At 37.4% G+C, this 22,914-nt stretch overlaps 1 protein-coding gene across 4 annotated transcripts in view; it reads right to left on the reverse strand.

Annotated features, from left to right (window-relative positions):
* Window positions 1-22,914, reverse strand: part of RFX3 (regulatory factor X3) — a 269,949-nt gene that overhangs the window by 222,086 nt on the left and 24,949 nt on the right. The window contains exons 3-4 of one of the 4 annotated variants that reach the window (XM_045580160.1): window positions 11,324-11,391; window positions 4,001-4,110 (exon numbers count right to left, since the gene is read on the reverse strand). The exons of 2 other annotated variants lie outside the window; for them this stretch is intronic. The gene's annotated coding sequence lies outside the window, so the exon portion shown is untranslated. The remainder of the gene's footprint in view (window positions 1-4,000; window positions 4,111-11,323; window positions 11,392-22,914) is intronic. One more of the 4 variants, XM_036433932.2, reaches the window with a different exon arrangement.

Raw genomic sequence — 22,914 nt, forward strand, 5'->3', positions numbered from 1 at the left:
GCCTGCCTGCCTGATCACCCCTCACTGCTCCCCCGTGATGGCCTGGTCACCCCTAACTTCTCCCCTTGACAGCCTGGTTGCCCCATGCAGCCTGCTATTCGGTAGTTTGGTCACCCCTCACTGCCCCCCCTTCACCCCCCATATCAGCCTGATTGCCCCACACAGCCTGTTCAGTCGTCCATTCAGTTGTTTCAGTTGTGATGGTCACTTAGGCATATCTATCTATCTATCTATCTATCTATCTATCTATCTATCTATCTTCCATTCTCTGTCCCTTCCCATAATGAGCATCAATCTAGGATAAGTGAGAATCTTAAATATAGGTGGGAGGAAAATATGAACCTGATTAATCACATAAAAGCCATATGACCTTGGATAAATCAATCATTCTCTCTAGGTCTCAGTTCCTCAGTTGTAAAATGGAAAAGTATACAGGCCCTGCTTATCTTAAAGGAAAACTGTATGGAACAAATAAGATATAAAATAAGTAAAAAACTTTGAAAACTAAACTACTATCTTATATAATAAAAAGATAATATGCAATTTACCACCACTCCAACACACAAAATGGCCACCCACATGTGTTCAAAGATGTCTGCCCCCATGTGGACACAAGATGGCTGCCACAAGATGGTCAGCAGGAGAGGGCAGTTGTGGGCAATCAGGCCAGCAGGGGAGTTCAGTTGAGGAGAGCTAGGCCCGCAGGGGAAGGCAGTTGGGGGCAACCAGACCAGAAGGGGAGAACAGTTAGGGGCCACTAGGTCTGTAGGGAAGAGCAGTTAGGGGTGACCTGGCCTTCAGGGGAGGACAGTTGGGGGTGACCAGGCCCGAGGAGGGCAATTGAGGGGGAGGAGGCCTGCAGGGGAGGGCAGTTAGGGGCTACCAGGCTGGCAAGGGAGGGCAGTTAGAGGTGACTGGGTCAGCAGTGGAGGGAAGTTGGGGCAACCAGGCCAGCAGGGGAGGGCAGTTAGAGGCAATCCGGTTGGCAGGGGAGCAGTTAGGTATTGATCAGGCTGGCAGGGGAGTGATTAGGGGGTGATCAGGCTGGCAGGCAAAAGAGGTTAGGGGCAATCAGGCAGGCAGGCAGACAAAGAGTTGGGAGCCAGCAATCCTGGATTGTGAGAGGGATGTCCCTTGAGGGGTCCCAGATTGGAGAGGGTGCAGGCTGGGCTGAGGGACACACACACCCTCCCTTGGGTGAATTTCATGCACCAGGCCTCTACTACAAAAATAAAAAAGTATTTAACAGATCCTAAGTATAGTCAACCTAGGTAGGCTCTATTTTCTCTACTAATAAAATTATATTAACCACAATTAATTACCCCACATGCAAAATTACTACCACAGCAATATTATCCATCTATTTAAAAGCCTAAGTGACCATCACAACTGAACAGATGACCATACACAGGTTGCATGGGGCGACCAGGCAAGCAGGAGGGGAGACAGTGAGCGGCGATCAGGCTGGCAGGCAGGGGCGGTTAGGGGTGATCAGGCTGGCAGGGGGTTAAGTTAGGGGCAATCAAGCAGGCAGGCGAGTGGTTAGGAGCCAGCGGTCAAGGATTGTAAAAGGAATGTCCAAGGAGTCCTAGATTAGATAGGGTGCAGGCTGGACTGAGGGAACCCTCCCCCTCCTGGGCACAAATTTCATGCACCGGGCCTCTAGTTTATATTATAAAAAACCAGTGGCCCTAACGCCAAAACAACCAAAGACCGGTGCAGGTGGGTGGGGCTGTGAGCACAGCAAGACCATGCAGGTGGGAGCAGCCGTGCATTTTCACGTGCTGGGCTTCTGGTATATAATAACAGGTTAAAAGTACAGTATGTTCGGTTACTATAAAGAATAACAGCATCAACACTAAATGTTTATTATTGTCTGATTATATGTAAGGTGCTGTTAGATACTTTAGGAAAATTATAATCCTTGTAATAATTCAACAAGGTAGGTATTATCCCTCTTTTAAAAATAAATAAATTGAGTCAAAATACTGATGAGTTAAGTAAACTGCCCGAGTCACACAACAGTAAATAGTGAAACCATTATGAATTTTTAATATATAATAGTACTTAAATATTTGTTATCTAAGTTGAAGAACAAATAAATAAAGCCAGGACTGCCTGGCATTTAAAGTAAGGAATCTTTCAACTATAGCAAAATATCTCCCTCCCATAATTTCTATTTTATATGCAGCAATTGAAATTGTAATTGCAGCGGACATATATAATTATGTGAGCAATTCATCACCTTTCTCATCTACAAAAATGGCTTCCCATCTAAGAAGTATCATTTTTTTAAAAAGACTAATCCTTAATTCATTTACTGAGTCATTATGAATTATAATGGGTCATATTAAAATGTGGAAATATCAAGTGGAAAAACAAAATGAAACCAACATATCTTTAAAATAAAACAAAAAAAGAAAATACTTTTAAATGGCAAAATATGTGCATTATGAATTATAAATAAAAGCTCACATCCTTATGAAGAGGTCTAAAAATTTAAAGGAGGAGGAGGAAAATAAATTGCCCAACAGGAAAATGGGCTAAAGATATATATGGATAGTCAACAAAAAAATACAAATAGCTGATAAACATGATTTTACTTATTTTTTTTAGTCATTCATTACTTAAAAATGCAAATCAAAGTGAGATTTTTATTCAACTATCAGATTGGCAAAAATATCCCCCTCAAAAGAAAAATTTTACAAAGACTGATCATGCCAGTGTCAGAGAGCATACAGTGAATGATATGACCTTTCTAGAAATCGATCTGCTGGTTGATAAAAACATTCAAAATGTGCCCTGATCTTCTAGTCAGTGATTCTATTCCTAAAAATTCATATAAAGGAGATTAACAGCTGCACAAAAATGTACATACAATTAATCATAATATCAAAATATAAGATACCACTTAAATGTCTACTTAGAGAATTGCTTAAATTAATACATTCATATGCCAATAAAAAGATATAAAATGTTATTTATTACCATGATAGAATGTTCAAGATATGATTATCAAAGTTAAACAAATTTTATGACCCAATTTTTATATGGTTTGAATTTGTAAAGAGAGAGAGCAAATATGTGAGCAGAAGCACAGCCAAGAGCACCAGTGTGAGCATAGTTGCACTCACTGCAACAGAAATCCTGAGAAAATGTGACAGTAATCTCATGAGTAGATGTGTAGTCATCATCAAGCAGAATGAGGATGGTATTTTTTTGCTTTCTCCTTTCTTTGTAACTCTCTGAATTTTCAGAATGTTTTACAATGAGCATATTTTTTTTTTATCATAATACAATAAAATTATTTTTATTTAAAACTAGAGGCCTGGTGAATGACATTCATGCACTGGGAAATGGGGTCCCTAAACCTGGCCTCTCACAATGCAAGACTCCTTCGGGGTGTCCAACTGCTGGTTTAAGCCTGCACCCTCCACTGCTGCTGCGCTCACCAGCCATGAGTCCAGCTTCTGGTTGAGCATCTGGCCCCTGGTGGTCAGTGCACATCATAGCCATTGGTCATTCTGCTGTTCAGTATATTTGCATGTTAGCGTTTTATTATATAGGATGATGTCAACTGTCATAAACCTGAGGTCCTATAAACTTCCAAGTGTTATTACTTCTAATGTAAAATGCTAATTAAAAATCAGTTGATATGTATACCAAATGAAAATGTATATTTATTCTTCTTAAAAATGATAAATTCAAAATCATAGTTTCTATACACAAATCACTTGAATTTATGATTTCTTTAAAATGTCACTTTAAAAAATAAAAGTAAAGCAGAAATGTTTGTGTGTTATAATATATACTTGGCAAAAATATGCTATATTATATTTCTTTGTGAAATAAATTGCATATGTAAAGTCCTAGAGACTTTGATTCTGTCACTCAAAAAAATCCAGCATCACTTGGTATGATAACTTAGGAGCCTAACTTATGCTCATTATTTAAAGAGTATAATGAGAATTTTCAATTAGCTATGGTTAAAAGTACCCACAATTAATCTTGCTTTTCCATTTAGTTATTGCACCACTCCAGAGTGTGAGCAGTTTAGTTACTTATTTGAAAGCTCTCTCAGCTCTGTTTACTTTGAATGAAGCCAGGATTCTAGAAAAAGAAATGCTTAAAATCAGTTAATTATTCAACTTGGATAGTGGATGGGCAAATAAACAGTGACTATCCTCAGGACTGACTGTGAATAACATTTAGGTATACCACTACCCTGTTCCCCACCTGGGGACTCTGATAACTTTGGGGACCACTTAGGTTGCCACAACAATTAGGGAGCCACTTTGGACCACATCTGCTAAACATGCTGCTACTGGGGACCCCACCAAGCACTGTCCCATCCACAATGACAACAGTGTACCCATTAAGACAGAAACCAAAGTTTCTTGTTCATTATTGTATTTCTAGCCTACTACATAGCAGGCATTAAGTAATTATTTGTTGAACAAAGTCAAAACAAGCAACTTCTAGCTTTAGTGAGAGACAAATAATCTATACTAACAAAAGCCTAGGTGGTCCTCCCACCCTCGCATGCTGCCTTCATGTTGTCACAAGATGTTCATCACAATATGGCCTCACAAGATGGCAAGCAGGGGAGGGCAGCTTGGGGCAATTGGGCTGACAGGGGAGGGCAGTTGGGTGATCAGGCTGGCAGGAGAGTAGTTAGGCATCAATTAGGCTGGCAGGGGAGTGGTTAGGCATCAATCAGGCTGGCAGGGGAATGGTTAGGGGGCAATCAGGCTGGCAGGCAGAAGCAGGGGCAATAAGATAGGCAGGCAGGCAAGCAGTTAGGAGCCAGCAATCCTGGAATGTGAGAGGGATCCCAGATTGGAGAGGGTGCAGGCCAGGCTGAGGGACACCCCCTTCCCTATGCATGAATTTCATGCACTAGACCTCTAGTATAAAATAATGAAGAGTGACAATAGAGAAACTAGACAATTGTCTTCCTTGACGCGAGAGGCCTTTGTGACTGTGCTCATTATATTGAAGGGATTTCTAGGATCAGAATCATCTATCCAAGATATGTAGAAAAGCATAAAATTACTCATCCAAATATAAATTATAAGAGGATTTATATTCTCTTATACCTTCTTCTATTAATAAAGTTAAGCAATTGTGTCAACTTAAGACATAAACATTGTGCCAAACTAAGCTCGATCTTGCCTTGCCAATTGGGTGGCAAAACAGTGTTGCGGTTTTAGAGTCTAGGCTGAGTTTAAGTTTGGCTTTATCATGCATTACCTGAGTAATTTACTTAACATCTTAACACACATGAGTCAAACACAAGGCCCGCGGGCCAAATCCGTCCCGCCAGGCCTTGCAATGTGGCCCACACCGCGCTGTCATCACTGCACTTCGCTGCGTTTCCATCACAATGACAGTTTATGACTGTTCAGTAAACCATTCGGCCTGCGATTTAGGCTGGATTTTAGATTTTGGCCCCTTCTCTGATTGAGTTCGACACCCCTATCTTAACATACCATTCAAACCTTGGCAATTTACTGAACACCCTCTAGCATCGGTCTTCTCATATATAAAACAGGATAATGAAACAGGTTCACAATACCCTATTCCTAGCCCCTGGACTATATGTCTCACATGACTTAGAAAGTTTGAATTTTAGAAAGTACTACCAGATATATTACACCCCAAGTGGATCTAGAGCAGAAACCCATAATCATATACATTAACATTCCTGTAGCTAAATGAATGAATGTTCAGAGTGTTCAGGTTTGACTAACTCAAAACCAGTGGTCCAAAGTGGCTCCCCAATTGTTGTGGCAACCTAAGTGGTCCCCAAAGTTACCAGAGTCCCCAGAGGGGGAACAGGGTAGTGGTATTCCTGGATGTTATTCACAGCCAGTCCTGAGGATAGTCGCTGTTCATATGCCCATCCACTATCCAAGTTGAATAATTGATTTCAAAACAATTATGGAAATGCATGTAGCATGTACACTTAATTGGCTGCCATTTTAGACTGCCAAACCCATGCATCGTGGGTACCAAAGAGATGGGAAAAAACTAACTATGAGTTGTTTTGAGGCTAAATTAGTTTTGCCACAAACTTAGGGAACTGGTGATTTTTTAAAGCCTTTTGAAATTCACAAGTGAATATAAGGGATCATGGGTCTGTAGGACCTACTTTCCTCAGAGAGATAATGTGAAAGTTAAGTGAGTATATATTAGGTACTGGGCTCAGTGCCTCTCACATGGGTAGCACCTAATAAATATTGGTTTTCATTATAAAATTATCAAATGAAATACAAGATAGCTATAATAGTAAGCTGACTAGTGTTAGCTGGGATAGGAGGGAGGGGTAGGGTAAGTAGTGATTTGGAGGGAATCTAAGACAATTATGTTAATTAAAATAAAACAAAATGAGAACTGATGGACCCTAAATTGAAAGAAATAATGCATGTATCACACTGAACTCTAAATTAAACATTTACTTCCTTCTGATAAAAGGGAGTTTCTCCAGGAGTTAAGATCTGAATATTTTCTATTTTACATGTGGTTTCCTACTTATAACTTTCTATGGCTTTCTTCGTAAAAGTGGGTCTGATAATGAAGCTTTTGCTCAAGGTAGGTCCAAAACTGGTTTCTCCTTAATTTAAAAAAGCAGTAAGTTCCTGTGGACTATAACAGGATACAGTAAAATATGAGAAATTAAATAGTAAATGCAAGAAGTATATTGAATCCTATCTCCAAAATATGCCAGTTTATCCCTTCCCTGACGACTGGTTTCCTGAACCAAACTTCTAGAGATACTGTAAGACTTTCAGGGGAAATGAAGAGAACTATCACTTGTTAGCACTACTCTGTGCCAAGCATTGGATTATGTACTTCACATATGTCCCTTAATTAATTTTTACAAATGTGCAAGACAACAATTATCCCATATTACATAAAGATTTTGAATTAACAAGTGGGTGAACCAAGATTCAAGCTCAGGTTTGATTAACTCAAAAACCCGTAAGCTGTTTGCACTAGACTACTTTGATAAAGGATAGAGATTCATTCTCACATTCTTGACCAACTGGTGGCTTCCTTTATATTTCTATCAAGTATTTTTTAAGTGCACATAAGATTAAATTTATAGTATCTCTTAGATTAAATGCATTATAGTTCTTTCTATAATCCAAAATTGGAAATGCATTTGCAATTTTTATCTTAATTTGTCTCTGGAAAAATAATAAAAGAATATCCATAAATTACATGTATCCTCTTAAGTTATAATAGCATATTCATGTGCATATTGCATTAAGTTTCCAAGCAATTAGCAACACAATTATAGTTAACGAAAGTCAAAGAACTTTACATTTGGTAGAGATTTTAAAGATAAAATGTATATTTAGTTGAATAACAATCCTGGTCATGAATCTTTTTATGGAGTTTGACCACCCAAATATCTCTACTGCCATTCCAGACAAAGTTCATTTGACATTTTAGGGATGTATTCTTTATGACAAATTGAAATTACCCTTTCTATAATTTAAACTCATTGAATTTCAGCTGAGCTTTTAAGATGATAGCAAGTCTCTAACATACCTGTCATTTTGCTACTTTGATTTTCACTAAAAGTTTATAACAAAAAAAGATAAATACAAATATGAAGACAGATTTTAAGTTTTTTCTCCTCTGTTCCCAAGACTAAATAAGTAACTACCATGGCTTTGATCTTTCCTCACTCTTGTCAATATCCATTTTTGCTGACCTTTTCAGTGCTTCTCTGTGTTCAGAATGAACTGTAGAAAAATAATTGAACATGACACTATACCTTTATTTTAAAACCAATTGTCATTGCCTCTGGTAAAAAGCTAGAAACTTATATATCCTGTGTACTATGTTAATTCAGTAAATTAACTTAATTGAAGAGGAACAGAAATAAAAGAAATGCCAAGCTTAACCCTTGTTTCTAACTCCACAGTGTCAGTAAGGAAAAGGTATACAACCTTAATCATCACTTTTAGTAGAATGCAAGAACAAAACAGGCATAGATTGCCACTCTAATTTACAAGCTTTGCAAAAATGAAAGGAAAACAGCTCTGAAATCCTATCTTCTTATGAAATACTACTCAAAGGGAAAAAGACCAAAAGGGCTTTGCTCTACAGGCCACCAACAGTGCCAAGGTAGCTCCTGAAGAACTTGTTTGATTCGAAAATCAAATTTGGATTACTAAATAATTTGAATATAATTACTGATATAGTGGATAAGAATGCTAGAGTAAAAGTCACAACATCTCGGTTCCCATGCTAGAACCTCTCTGGGTCTCCAGTTTGCCCATCCAGATTATGGAGACAACCCCTATCCTCTAACTGACCAATTGGGAAAAGCTAAATAAGATACTACACACACAAAAGAACTTTGTAAGGTGTTATCTACATAAATGTAAAGTATATGGTATATAATATGTAAAAACAAATGTAATTCCTTCCCTATCATTCCCCTATACAAGTCAACTACCTTATTTTACATATAATAAAGGATTTTAATGCTATCAAAGTAAATGGTCCAAAAATCATCCTAATAAAAGAGTAATATGCAAATTACCATACCTCTACTATACCCACAAGCCACACCCACCAGCCAATCAGAGAGAGTATGTAAATAAACCTAACCAAGATGGCTACAGCCACAGAGAGCAGGAGGGAGGCGTGGGTTTCCCCAACAATGCAGGAAGCAAAGCTTTCCACCTGCCCTTGCAGGCTTAGGCCTCCACTCAAGGCTACAAAGTTTCAATTATAGAAGGTAAACAAATTCCAACAGAAATGACTGTAGTCACAGAGCAAGCAGGAGGTTTGGCTCTGCTCCAGGCTACAAAGTTTCAATTGTAGGAGGTACATAAATCCCAGATACCAGGGCCTCTGTTTGGGTTAACAGGGGGCGTGGCCAGCCTGCAAACCACCACAGGCCCCTTGCCCAGGCCACCCAAAACCACAAGGGAACCTCCACCCTGATGTGGGACACCCTTCAGGGCAAACCAGCTGGCCCCCACCCATGCACTAGGCCTCTATCCTATCTAATAAGAGTAATATGCAGATTGACCATCAATCACTCTAACACACAAGATGGCTGCCCCCATGTGGTCAAAGATCCTGCCCCCATGTGGACATAAGATGGCCAGCAGGGTAGGGCAGTTGTGGGCAATCAGGCAAGCAGGGGAGGGATCAGGCCTGCAAGGGAGGGCAGTTGGGGGTGATCAAGCCTGCAGGGGAGGGCAGTCAGGGGTGACCAAGCAGGTAAAGGAGGGAAGTTGGGGGTGACTGGGCCTGCAGGTAAAGGCAGATGGATGGGACCCAGGCCTGCAGGGGAGAGCAGTTGGAGGCGAGGGGAAGTTAGGGATGACCAGGCCTTCAGGGAAGGTCAGTTAGGGGCAAACAGGCTGGCAAGGGAGCAGTTAGGCATCAATCAGGCTGGCAGCAGAGTGGTTAGGGGGTTATCAGGCAGGCAGGCAGGAAGTGGTTAGGGGCAATCAGGAAAGCAGGCAGGCGAGCAGTTGGGAGCCAGCAGTCCTGGATTGTGAGAGGGATCCCAGATTGGAGATGGTACAGGCTGGGCTGAGGGACACCCCCTTCCATGCACAGATTTCATGCACTGGGCCTCTAGTATTAAAAGAAAAAGTGGGATGGACAGACACATATATAATTAATTGTTCTGTATTGCTTCTCAGGATAATACAAGTTTAGCTCATCTCCCATTACTTACCCAAGAGAAGAATTCTACCCACACATCTTTTGGTTTTTACTTTAAATTTTCTCTAAACTATTTTTAATAAACATTATTTGTAAGCAATTTTAAGAGAATTATGCTATGGAAACTTTTTTTCTTCCTCCAGGCCCGTACAAGCTTCCACAGTTATTAGGTTCATATCTAAATACTGAGTGATTAGGAAAAAGAATGTCAGATTTATCTGTTTGATACAGACAATTCAAATGGTTTGAGAAATATGAAGTTGCAAGATTTCCTAGAAAACTCTTTGAAAGGTTGGTACTAAATCCCTTTAGATATAGCATAATAAAGATTATTAAAATTATTAAATTATAACTTCTGTATATAAATGCATAATTTTTTTGTTATAAATTATGTTACAAATGTCTAAGACACAAAACTATTCAATTTATCTTTCTTACAACCTTATATCAAAAAAAGAATAAAAACTTGGAACACACATCAGGGAATATTTGGTGCACTTTTTGGAGGACTTCTATAAAAAACAGTTTTGAAATGGAGGATATAGATAGCTCTAGTTAATTCTTGAGTCTGGGTTAAGTTTCCTAACCAACAGATTATACACTTCTCTTCTCATAGGAACTGAAGACCGAAGAAATGTTAAAATAATAATGTTTTATCCTCTGAAAAGGACTAGCAATTTTATTTCAACTATGTGAAAAGGTAAGGAAGTAATCTGTGTGAAAATATAATATTATAATCTCAAAGATTAAAGATGAACAGTTTACATGTACTCATAACCAAAGCTTATCCCTGTGATGCCCCTCCCACAACCCAGCCTACCCTCACCCCTGCCCCCACCCCTTTTCACCTTTCTTAAGGCCTCTTGTAATGGAAGCAGAAGTTCACACACCAAACTCTAGCACCTTCCTACATAACCAACCCATTATTGAGTAGAACAATTATGACATCAGCACTATGTTAGCTAATTATTCCACCAAATAAATAAAATCCAATGATCTCCAACACTACCATGACAATGACCGGATTACATACAGATAACTGCTGTGCTTTACTATCTTTAATTTTAATTCCCTCCGATACAGGCTTGATGTCTCATAATGTGTAAAACAATTGTGGGAATGCATGTAGCATGTACACTTAATTGACTGCCATTTTAGACTGCCAAACCCATACATCGTGGGTACCAAAGAGATGGGAAAAAACTAACAAAGGATCTTATATTTGTTTTCTCATTAAATGAGCCTGAGTAGTGCCTAGAAATTTCCCATTATTGGAGCCTCAATGCTCTTTCTTATTAGTTCCCTATAAATTATGTGTGCTAGCCACTACTTTTCAATGCAGCATGCCATTAATCCTACTTGGGGGCAGGATAGGAAGGCAGGTAGGAAGGAGGAGTTCTCTTGTGGTTTCTATAGCCCCACAGAAAACTTAGCTATTCAACGCTTTCAGTATTATCTACTACTGACCACCAGGAAAGGAAAACCTATCTTAAAATCGCATATGTACTGTAAAATGTTACTGAAAAATTCAAACATAAGATCTTATCTGACATGTTAAAATACTCTATATTTTGCATACATATAATTTAAAATTTATAGAGAACATGTGATCAATTACCTCATATTCTTTCCATGAGCCAAACTCAATGTATTCTCTACCATAAAATGCCAGAATGATCAAGTGGCCTAAAATATTAAAAGCAAGAAGAATTAGGTAAATATTAAAAATAATTTAATATCTAGATGCTGTTAAATTATTTTGTTTATGAATAAATATTAATTGTAATACAACAATTATTTTTTCATTATTTTTCAATTAGGTGACATACAATATTACATTAGTTTCAGGTAAAAAACAGAGATTAGACATTCATATAACTTACAAAGTGATCACCCCAATAAGTCCAAGAATTGATCTGATATTACAACTGAATTATATTTAAGGTATTTTTTTTTACATGACTATATTTTTTAAAAGCTTCCTCCTTAGCCAAAAATGATATTGTTTTGATTTTACAGGGGAGGACAGAGAACTTTCATTTTTGAAAGAATTAGAATTCGAAGAATAAGCATAGTGTTTTAATAATCAAGAAAAATATGTTAGAACAAAGAATACAGAGAACAAACTTAGAAAAATTTATACATTTAAATATTGATTTTTGTTGTTGTTGTTAAACCTCACCAGAGGATATTTTTCTATTTATTTTTATTTTTTAGAGAGAGTGGAAGAGAGGGGGAGAGAGAGAGAGAGAAACATCCATGTGAGAGAGACACATTGATTAGTTGCCTCCAGTTCGCATCCTGACCAGGGCCTGGGATTGAGCCTGCAACCGAGGTACGTGCCCTTGACAGGATTTGAATCAAACCCAGTACCTTTAGTCTGTGGATCAACACTCTATCCACTGAGTCAAACCAACTAGAGAGAAATAATACCAACAAGAGAAAAATGTTTAAGTTGTAAAGATGAAAGACCAAGCAATTCTGAGAATCAGCCTGCTAATTTCTTGTATACAGAGATGTAAAAGTGAAAATGGATTAGCAGCTGACACACCTTTGCTCATTCCTTTTTAAGTGAGATTTGTTTCTTAAAAATAAGTAAGATGCATAAGCAGAATACAAACGTCAGGAAACTAATAAGACATGCATAATTACTCAGTTTTATGAAAATTTTTTAAAGAGGTCTTTGTTTAGGAGAGAACAAAAGGTTATTTTAAGCAATTGATTTTTATTGGCTCATAAAGTCAATTTAGGGTAACATTGCTATACAAACAGGTACTTAATTGTATTTATTTCTATATGTTAAATCTTTTTTGCCCTAAATATGGTCCATAGTATCAAAAATCAACTTAATAGAATATATCTGATCCTGTAGTCAACCATAAACATCATCATAGCTGTTCAGCATGATTTAGTTTTGTTTGTTTTCTTTTTTCTTTAAAGGTAAAGATGACATTAAGCAATAGTTGCCATAAATTTTTATGTTGGTCCATTAAACTTAGAGAAATAACAAAGCAAACAGGTACAGCTGAGTATATATGAACAGGCAACTGTCTAAATACACATATTTGGGTTACTTGAACAAGACAAGATAAATATCCTAAAATAATCACAGGTGTTTTCTGAATACAGCAAAAATGCAATAATCTGCTAGTTAACAGACCAGAATTATCAAAAGAGAATTATTATCATAGGGTATTGTTACTTTACTGTCATTATGAAATATATGTTTTTTGACATGAGATATTATTATTGTACACATTTATTATACACTAAACGACTAAACAATACTTTAGAACAACTTTGAGCAAAATGACTATGAATTATACATACCTATTTCTATGAAAATTCTACCTACCGTAAGCTCCCTGTATTTAAATTTATTATGTGAATATCAAGTTAGAAAATTCAAGCTATTATACAGTTATCTGCATTTTCTACTCCTCTCCAAACAAGTTACAAGTAATACCTTCTCTTTGAATACATCCTTCACTACCTCATTCTGATACTAACAAAATTGCTCAAGATCTCTTTTCTTGAATTCTGACAAGTTCCTTAGAGACCACACCAGTTCACTGATGATACAAATTTGTCTTCGTCATTTATCACTTTAACCTTAAAATCCAATTCATTGCTTAAAGCCTGTCCTCATATATTATTAAGTTATTCATTTAAGGATATCACAACTATGTTAAGTACCATACATACCAAATATTAAATATACATGGTCCAAATGCTCAGGTAGCTGACACACTACCATACCAATTTAAAAGATGGTCTGGCCCTCAAAGCTCCACTCTGGCCCCAGGAGAACTTATTTTCCTCATTTCTTCCTATATTCTACAATGATTTTTCCCCCTCACATCTCTGGCACAGCTATTCAAAATATCTTCATCTTGCCCTTTAACAATTTATTGCATCACTGCAATGTGCTTGGCAATGCGCTACCAGTTGATTAGGATACAATGGTGAAGAAAACACAGCTATTTTGCATTTAGGTCCCGCCTCATCTGCTCCCACGTATTGTCCTAACTTTCTCGGTGGCTGTATCATTCTCTTGGAACCCAGAGATCTTTCACTTTTCCACCATAATTTTCTCAGACCTCACAACTAATAGTAAACAAGTCCTGTTAAATTGGTACTCCTGTCAAATGATCCATTTCAGCACCACCCTGAGACTTAGGAGAGAGGAGCCACTGCCCAGAGACTGGCACTACAGAGAACCCACTTTGGCCCACTGGCCAGGTATATCCTCCTGCAGTGAAAAGTCTGCACAGCCCAGGGCCAGGCTCTCCAACTCCTGCAATCTACCTCAGCAGACTCCCAGGACCCTGAATTCCCATGTATTGTAGATCCCTGAACTATCAATCCTAGGGAAGATGAAGATGGAGGCATTAGGAGTAGTCAAGAGACAGCTTATAAGGGATGAGGCAAGGATGCTCGTGGAGTGAGCATGTGGACATGCCATGGCAAAGAAGAGCCTTGGGTACGAGGAAAGGGAGGTACACTGGAAGGCACAGAAGAGCTGACAGCAGGCCATTTCCCTTTGCCACTACGTTCTACCACAGAACTGAAAAACCTGAAAAAACTAAATGGTTATCCATCACATTTAAAGCTGTACTTGTAAAATTAGGAGGAAAAACCACATCTTAACAGTTAGTTGACTTACAACATTTAAGTATGTAAAAAAATATCATGTTTCCATTTGTGTCCTTTATATACATTAGTGATAGGAATAGGCCTATTTATAATTAAGGTTCCCCAGCTCCAATCTTTATTATAACTGCAATCTATCAAATAAAGATGTAATAGTAGCAGTAGAAGTAGCATTGAAAATACCTCTCACTGAAGGTCCTAGCACAGTACCAAGCATTTAATCTATACTAAACTCGTTCATAACCCTTTTGTTACTAACAATCCCATTGGCTAGTTATGTAAATTATAGCTAATAGAAGGAATATGCAAACTGACCATCACACCCTCAAAAAAGATGGCAGTGCCCACAGCCAATAAGAAAGAAATATGCTAATTGACTGCCACACCCTCAAAGAAGGTGGCACCCACAGCCACAAGATGGCTGTGCCCAGTCTTCTCAGCCCTGCCCAGGTGGCAGGCATGTGGCCCACCCAGACCTGCCCCCAGGCAAGTCTGGCCACTCCGGATGCCTGCCTCTAGATTCCCCCAGTTCCTTCAGGCAGTCAGCCACCCAGGGCCAGCCTGAGGTTCAGGCAAGCCTTGGACATCAGCTGCCCAAGCAAGCCTCAGATGTCAGCTGCCCAGCCGCCCAGGGCTGGCCTTAGGTGCAGGCAAGCCTTAGATGTCAGATGTCCAGCCACCTAGGGCCGCCCACAGCTTAGGTAACCAGGGTTGGCTGAGGCTTGAGCTGCTGGAAGTGGCAGCAGCAGCAGAGATGTGATGGAGGCATTGCCTTCTCCTGATTGCTGGATTGCCTCCCATCCCTGAGGACTCCCAGAGTGTGACAGGGGTCAGGTCTGGCTGAGAGACCCCCTTTCCAGTGCAAGAATTTTCATGCACTGGGCCTCTAGTCTTATCCATAAATGGAAATAACAAGTGGCAAAAGAAAAATTCTAACCATGGTCTTTATGAACTAAAAGCCCAGGTTGGGCCTAGCCATTTGACTCAGTGGATAGAACATCGGTTTGTGAATCAAAGGGCCCCAAGTTTGATTCCAGTCAAGGGCATGTACCTCAGTCCAGGATCCTCCCCAGCCCAGGCCCTGGCCAGGCACATGCAGGAGGCAACCAATCTATGTGTTTCCCTCATATCGATATTTCTGTCTTTCCCTCTCTCTTCCACTCTCTAAAATTAAAAAACAAAACAAAACAAAACACTAGTGGGTGAAGATTAAACTAAACAAACAAACAAACAAACAAATTGTTCTTCATCCTATATTTCCTTTCAGATGACCTCATGAGGTTTACCTGGGTTTACTTATTTATTTTTTTTTGAAAAAAAATTTAAATGTTTTTACTGATTTTATTTTTAAACTTTTATCTTTATTGTAGAAAGTATTATAGATGTCCCTTTTGTCCCTCATTGACCACCTCTACCCAACACCCTCCACAGATCCACTTCCTGCCAATCTTTACAGATCTGCAAGATTACTCTCCTGAAAGCATCACTTTCATCTTTACACTTGATCCACTTTAAAAATATAAACTGTCTGATTATGCTCTCTCCAGTTAAATTTCAAATCCTTAGCTTGATTTTCATTCCACTCCATCTGCTTCATTATTTCTCAACACACTCTTCAAACTCTTCACACCAAAATCTACCTCTACGATGTGCTTAACCCCTTCCTCACAGCCTTATACACCACTCAATCAATCTTCAAGATCCACCTCATGTATTACACCTCCTTCCTGGAGACTTCTCTAACTACTCAAGCCCAGAATCTTTTTGCCCATTTTTTTTTTAATTTCCAGGTAATATTGATAGTTTCTAATCATTCAGCAAGTAATTAAGCTATGTACCGTATTTTTCGGACCATAAGACGCACTTTTTTCCCCCCAGAAGTGGGGGGGAAAAGTCCCTGTGTCTTATGGTCCAAATATAGCCTACACATATACTTTAAAAAAAAAGTTTTTTTACTTGCCCGGCTCTGTGTGGTCTCTGTGTGCTTGCCCGGCTCTGTGTGCTTGCTGCAGCCACTGTCCATTCCTCCGTGCCCAGAGTGTCTGCCCCGCTCTGTAAACCCCGAGTGGTAGAGGAGTTCCCATGTATGGTAGTCAGCCTCCATGCCCTCGCTGCAGCCATATCTCCATGTCAGCCCAGGTGCAGTGTACGGTAACTGCGTAATCCAAACCGTAATCATCGCCTGTACCTCTTGCTGGCCCGTACTCCGTGCCCGGAAGAATGCCGCGTCTATTCCCCCAATCATTCCTCTCTGCCCTCTGTTGCCGTGCTTGACTACTCTTGGGCGTACTGTAGATCTCCGCCCACCAGTAAACTCCGCCCTCCGCTGGATGCCCTGATTGATAACGCCGCTACGTCAGAATTTCTCTTCATACTATTATACTGGTAACTGTCAAAATGTTTATACTGCAACAAACTTCATACCGGTATATTGTATGCAGAGACTTTCTGTGATACCAAACCAATAACATTTACCATAATGTAAAACACTCTCCAGCCTCTTCTCTCACCACTACAATGTGTAGATACCCATAAACTATGCAAAGAAAGCATAGAAAGTCTCTGCATGATTTATGGGTTTACACATTGTAGTGGTAACACTGAACTTTTTGTTTCAGAATCTTTTTTTCTTCATTTCCCTTCTCTAAAAACTGGTGCGTCTTATGGTCCAGTGTGTCTTATGGTCCGAAAAATACGGTACTTAGCATGGTGAGAACCACAAAGGATATGAAATACCTTTTGATTTGAAATCACTTTATGGACTTAATCTGGTTGGAATGCAGTATAGGGGAAACTGGTAAAGTAGCTCTAAAGACAGAGCTCTTGGCTGCAAATCCACCTTGATTACATGTTAGCATAGACTTGACTAACCCACTAGAAATTAATTTTGAGAACCCCGAAGAACCTTTGCTAATGTACATTATATCTAGTCATAACACTAGTGTTTAACCTCCAGTTCTCCTTCCCCTACCAAAAAGCTAGATTTGTAATTTCTGCTCATTTCCATGGTGTAAACAATCTCAATATGGCTAGTTTCAAGCTAGCATGTCACATTTAAAAGCAGAGTTAAGAGGTGAGCAACACTCTCTTGAGTTGGTAACAACAGGGTAGAGTATATCACCAGTTATGTCTATCCATATTAATCATATCAGAAAATAAATGGAGAGATTTAATAATTTTAAAATAATAAAACCAATGCATATAACATAAACATGTTTTTATGAAACATCTAAAATTTTCAAAACAAAAGAGATTTAATGAAAAGAGTGGCACTGTTTTACATTTTTATTAACTTCTCTAATGTCTTGCTTAAGAGAAAACAATTAGCTTCTCACATCTACTTCTGCTCTCAAACTGCTGTTTTGGTTTATGAAGAAAATGCAACCTCATAGACATTTAGTTGAAAAAGTTGGAACCTCCTGGAGCTGGTGACCTCAGGGGTCCTCCATTCACACTCTGAACAGCATTCATATACAGTATATATTTTCCATAAAAGACTCTGATGTGAAAAGATGTTACCATTAGTGCGAGTTTGGACTAGTTTGGTACTTTGACTTAGTTTTTCTTACCTAACAATTATCTCAATATAAATAATTCATAACTCAGACTGCACAGAAAAAAAGGTTTATATGATTCATGTGTATATTTACATACATATGTATATAAATGTATATGTACCCACATGACATTTCCCCAATTCAACAATTCAAAATACTAAGAACAGCAAGGGGGAAAAAAAGATAACTATACAGTAAAAATGTCGTTTTTAGAAGAAAAAAATTCTGTGCAGAGAGATTACTTATGAAGTTAATAATGTATGAATCTTCACTGAGCTGGATATAAATATTCAATTAAGTAAAAAAGGTACAATTATATTCTACATTTTTATAAGTGGACAATTTCACCATATGTACAAGATAATAAGTCAGAGTTATAAATTCATTGATATCAAGAAAAAACACTTTTACCAGAATATGCGAAGTGTCCCCTTGAGAGTTCAACCGGAAGACCAGGAGTTAAATAGCTCACTATGACATATGCTGACCACTAGGGGAGTGCCATGGAATATGACAGGCGACCAGCTGAGGTGGCAGGGCACTGAGGGAGCAAGGGAAGGAGGAGGTGGGGAGCAGGGAAGAGAACAGGATCAGCCCTGATTCCCAACCAGGCCTAGTAGAATAATATTTTATCTAACTCTGAAATTTAAAACTTCTCAAATTTAATGTTTTAGGCTATATTTACTTCATCAAAATTAATTATGGAACATTTTAACAATATAAGTACACAAGTATTAATCAAGAAAAAAATTATTTTAAAACTTAGTGGTTTTACTGGAAAAACTGTATCTGTGTAACATTAAGAGCTCATCTCCCTTGGCTCTAATGTCACTGTGGTTCGGTGTACTTCTCACTGTTAAATATCAAGGCGATGTTGAGCATGTTCTGTACCTCTTCATTAAGCTCAGGTTGGCATTACCTTCTTCAAAGAACTGAAATAGGATAGCCATTGCTTAAACCAGTTTAATCCCAGTAGCTACTTCAAACCGTTATTTCAAATCACTTCTCTTCTTTTGCAAATAATATTTTTTATTAAATTAAATGCCTTTATGGTCCCTTTAGGAACAAGAGAATATATTAAAATTTAAACTATATTTTGTAAATCAATGGAAAGTATGTTGAACATTGTTTAGGGATAAGGCAAAAAGTACCAAAGGTAATCAGATTTCCATGCGACTCCACTGTTGACATTACTTCTCAGCAGAAGCTACTGCTATTTTCAGTTATTTTATGTCAACCATGTAAAGTGCTAACAGAAGGCAGTTTACTCAATTCCATTGCTAGATTTTCCATGGAAGCAAAATGTGGAAAGAGAATCAATGTTTAAATAATACAAGGCTCACTGTACATATTTACTAAAATAAATAAATTGGTCCTTTTCTTTAAATTCTACCATTTGTTCAGAGTAACAAGTATTTAATCTATTTAGTGTTTTTTTTCCTATTTATTATTGCTTTTGCAATCTTTAAAAAAAAAAAAAAAATCCTGCTCCAAGACTTGCACCTGTGAAGAGGGGTTATTGATAAACGTTTACTCAGAAGAATTCCTACACTGACCAATACTGAAAATGACTTAACAAAATATGTAGTCCTTAATATCCCTCTTTGAAAATAATATTGTTTCTAAGTAAATTCCATGTTACCATTTTAGCTGCCATCCTGTCCTGTGAAACCCTCCTTACATCCTATCACAAGGAGTAAACTAGAAAGATGATAATGACAATATACATTACTAGTTTGAGTACTAACTCTAGAGTGCCATTCTATCTATCTATCTATCTATCTATCTATCTATCTATCTAAATTTTACCTTTCACTTTTTCATTTTATAACTGAACTAAATAGGTAATATCCCCATAGTTACATACAACACCTGAGCTCAAAGTAGTATGGAATTAGTTTAGCTATCAAATGACAAAGCCAGAATTTTAACTCAGATTTTATTCAAAAGACTAGGACTCACACCTCCTAACCATTTTGCAAGCTGACAGAACTCATGCTATCAGATATTATTTTTTAAGCTGAAGACCTAAGTAATCATGGATATTTCCCTACATGGAATTAGCATAAGTGGTTTACATAGCACAGATTGGGCCTTTGTGGAAATTTCACAGTACCACCCAAGTATATGACAGACTTTTATTAATATTGTAACAATCCTGAAAAAAAAAATCTATATTCAAGATTAGTTGAGCGAAGTAATTTCCCCACAAATCTGTTTCATACTGAACCTGTGTGTGTGTCTTCAAGCCTGAACTGTGATTTCATAGTCTGGACTACAGTGCATATCCATGCCTCATGACATAGGAGACAGGGACAAGGTCATGAAATTTTACACTGTGTAGCAGGTCAGGCTACTTAACTGCTAAACTACAATTCAGAATAACTGATAGGCAAGACTGTTCTATAAAGTGCTCTACAGTCACTATGTAAAATATATATGGCACTGAGTAAGCAACAGTAAAACTTCAGAAATTATCATTAAAGGTTCATAACAAAAGCCACATAATAAATTTATCTCTAGAAAGACAGATAATTCAATGTGGTGCAACTGATACCTAAATTTAAGTATTTAACTTGCTGTGGCTCCTCACTGTATTAAAGAAAAACTGCAAATATTTCAAAAATCTATAATCTAGTGCTAAAACTTCCCAAAGTTTTAGTGTTGCCTTATAAAAATATTTACAGTGCATTAGGACAAGGACTTCTCAGAGAGCCAGAGAAAGCTTCTCTGGGGTGCCCTGGAGATCCCTGGGTCTTTGACACCTCCTTATAAGACCCTCTAATAGGAAGCTAGCATAGTATTAGGTGGTGTATTAACATATCCCAATGGTAAAATGCAACAGTAGGTAACTGTTATAGAAATGCAAAAGAGAATGCCTCTTAATCACTAATAAGCATCCCTATCTAAAGCAAATTTATTGTTTAAGAAAAGTTTACAGTACACCATTTACTTGTTTCACGCCATGCACTTGCTTAAAGAGGTTGGTTTTACCTTTAACTAAAGCTGTGTATTTTCTAATCTGTTTAGGGCAGCTGTCAAGTAATCAGACTAAGCAGTGTCATTTTAATAAGGAAGTCTTTTAATAAAATATAATAGGTCACAAATACCTAATTTCTGCTCTTTACTGTAATTGCCACTCTTCACTGTAACCGCTACTTTAACAATCTTTTCCAAATGCTGCACAAAAGATGAACAAATCAAGGGTATTAGCATGTGTGTATATTTACAGCTTTTTGCTGTCAAAGCCTGTGTAGTTCCACTCCCTACTCCAGCAGCTATATGAGATCTGTTTCTTTTGATGGAGGCCTATTGGTTCAGGTTGTGAATGTATCTGAATTAATCTCCTTTTCATGGCTATGTGGCAAACACATACTAAAAAGTATGCAATAGAAATGTTGGCAAAGTTCTAGAACAATATTACACTTTTAGAAATATCACTGACACTTTTACTGTCACTGTGAAAGACTGTACATTTTACTACTTTACTCTTTCTTTTTCAATTACTTATATGCTAAATTAGTTATTTGTTCATAATTTCAAAAAAACATTGCTTATATACATATATATAGTTCATGTAACATTTTCTAAGATAAATTTTAAAAGTTTATTATAAGTATTAGTTTTATATATACATCCACTTAAATGATGTACATAAAACAAGAGTTGCTGCAATATTAAAATAAATGAAGGATCCCCATAAGAAAGTACACTATTACAATTTTTATTTTTCAAAAGCACATTCATTATGATTATTTTGCTAAGTTCAATTTTAAGTTTATGTTTTTTTCTAAAATTCCCTGAAAACTTCTTTATATAAGATTTTACTTTTTTAATTTGTTTTATTTTAAAGTATACTATTGTTTTAACCAGTATATTTTTAAATTTTGGAATTTTTTTGTTATTTTAATACCAGAAGTCTGGTGCACAAACAGTACTGGTTTTATAAAAAGTTTCCCCATTTTTGAAATGCTAAGCTTCCCCAATTCAAACTAACTTGCTGTGAAAAGAAAACCATGACAACTGTTTGTACCTCTTGCTTTATTATTACATCCGCCCTGGTCACTCTTAGAAATTCAATCTATTATGGTTGCTAGGAGTCTGTTGCTGTGCAACCTGGAAGGGTATGCTGTGCTTTCAGGCTAAGGAGTGCTAATAAACCTGTAGGCTTCCTTCTATGGGTCTGACCAGTGTGTTTAAAGGGCTTAATACTTTTCAAGAGTGATTGGAGACACATCCTATTAAAAACAAGTCACACTGAGAGATTTCTAACAAAGGGACAAAATGCTAAACATACACAAATATTCAAAATGTATCCTCAGAATCCTTAATTTGGTAAAACAAACAAAGAACAGATTATGCTCTATATTTCAATTATACCACCTACTATTCCCAAGTTTTTATTTCCATATTGACCTATAAAATGTTATAATGGATATAAATGAACTCAGAATGTTGTTGTTCTTGTTTTTTGTTTTGTTTTGTGTGGGTTTTTTTTGTTTTTTTTTGGGGGGGGAGCAGTTAGTAACTTCAACTTTGTAAACTTACATAAATTCCAAAAATAGAAAAATAAATTAAAAATAAATTTAACCTAGGAATCTAGGAGTCATGAATTTTGCAGAACTAAAAAGCACCTTTCCCAACACACACACACACACACACACACACACACACACACACATCCTTAAAAATCTGAAATTCTAAATTTCATTGTATTATAAAAAGATTACTTATTTCATCATTTATATTAATTCTAAAATATATTCTTTCCTATCATATGCATATTATCCATAACTTCAAAAATTAACACTCAACAAGTTATTCACAAAAATTCACTACAACTAAATAGCACTGAACATAAATAAGAAAAAAGAGAAAGACAGTAGAGGCTATCAATAAAATACTGATAAACCAATTGTGTAAAATAACTTTAAAAGTGGGCAGAGGATACCAGAGAACTTGTACATTCCTTAAAAGAAGAAATTATATTGACTTTTAT

Source organism: Pipistrellus kuhlii, unplaced genomic scaffold, assembly GCF_014108245.1.
Source record: "Pipistrellus kuhlii isolate mPipKuh1 unplaced genomic scaffold, mPipKuh1.p scaffold_m20_p_12, whole genome shotgun sequence".
Lineage (NCBI taxonomy): Eukaryota > Metazoa > Chordata > Mammalia > Chiroptera > Vespertilionidae > Pipistrellus > Pipistrellus kuhlii.